This window comes from Silurus meridionalis, unplaced genomic scaffold, assembly GCF_014805685.1.
Source record: "Silurus meridionalis isolate SWU-2019-XX unplaced genomic scaffold, ASM1480568v1 Scaffold520, whole genome shotgun sequence".
Taxonomy (NCBI): Eukaryota; Metazoa; Chordata; class Actinopteri; order Siluriformes; family Siluridae; genus Silurus; species Silurus meridionalis.
The window spans coordinates 7,287-8,638 of NW_025804563.1; the positions used below are offsets into that span (position 1 = coordinate 7,287).

At 40.2% G+C, this 1,352-nt stretch overlaps 1 long non-coding RNA gene across 1 annotated transcript; it reads left to right on the forward strand.

Annotated features, from left to right (window-relative positions):
- Positions 1–270: 270 nt before the first annotated feature.
- Positions 271–568, forward strand: LOC124382495. The gene is made up of 2 exons (XR_006925051.1): positions 271–325; positions 437–568. It is a non-coding gene; the product is annotated as an uncharacterized LOC124382495 (long non-coding RNA).
- The last annotated feature ends 784 nt before the right edge of the window (positions 569–1,352 follow it).

The window sequence follows — 1,352 nt, forward strand, 5'->3', positions numbered from 1 at the left end:
GGCGGCTCCATAACCACCACAAACATATCCATTTCTCCTCTTTTTATTTACTAGGAAGGATCTTTGGCTGATCCTGAACACTTGGCTGATGCAAGCAAGAACAGAGCAAACACCGTTCCGAGACGTCTGTGTAGCAGCAGTGTTCAGGCTACTTGTAAGTTTACTGTAAATCCTGTTCTAAGGCATGGATTCTTCAGCTTTTACTCGTTGTTTCTGTCCTTCTTAAACAGGGCGACTTGGTCAACTAGGACTTAAGGTGAACATCCGCGACTCGAAAACCTGGCAAGAAGCATCAATCAGTTTGGAATGCAAAATTTCTCAAAAGGTATTTCTAAAGCATCAAATTAAAATGTTTTTATCGATCTTTGTCTTTATTCTCTGCTGTTTAGTTTTGTGTTTCAGCAGACCCTAAATTTGTATTGGATGTTGTGTGCAGGTATGCCATGGGAAGTGCAGCTCTCAGTCATCTATGCCATTCATGATCTGGCACCCAGCAACCCTGAAGCAGCTCTGAAGACTTTGGAATCATGGAGGAAAAACAGCACACAGCGCGTTCCCCCAGCCGTCATCAAATGCATAACGCAAATCAGCTTCCTTTGTCATCAGACCAAGCCACAAAACTCTCCCCAGGTCTGTATCCTCAGTCACCAGCTGTTCACACTGTGAATCATGACTGTGCTGCAATGCAGCTCAATCATCAAGTTTGGCAGTCACGACCAAATCTCCTCAACAAAGGAAATGCAGTGGATAATAGACTGGTGCTGACTCAACAATCTTGGTGTTCACCTGTGGAGAACCTCATCTGGTCTCACAAAGCCACCAGCATTGTGGATGACCACATACACCCTTTATACAATATTGATTATATCAGTGGAAAATGTAAATAAAATACAACCTACTCACCAGAGATGCAGACTCAGTATATTCAGTTTCACCTTAAAGTGGTAAACAAACCCTTTCATGGGCTAAGACAAGCTAGCTAGCTTCAAGTTTTCTTTAAAATTTATTTTTAAGAATGTCCGAAACTAAATAAATTTATCTTCCTACATAGCCATAAAAAAGTCTAACTCAGATGTATTCATGTGTACACAGTGGAAAAATGCTGATTCTATTCTTGGCCTCATTTCTATTAGAGAGAAATTCATAAAGTCCTCACTACTAAACTGTGATGAAACACAATTTTACATGGCAGCACAAAGAGGCTGAAATCTGATTGGAGCTACAGTACTGAAAATGAATAGACTTTTGGGAAATAATTAATACAATTTCATGAAACAAATATTACAATTTAAGTTGTAAATGTAGGTCAGCGCTTGTGATGTTGAGGCCAGCAGAGGAGGCTTAAATACCTC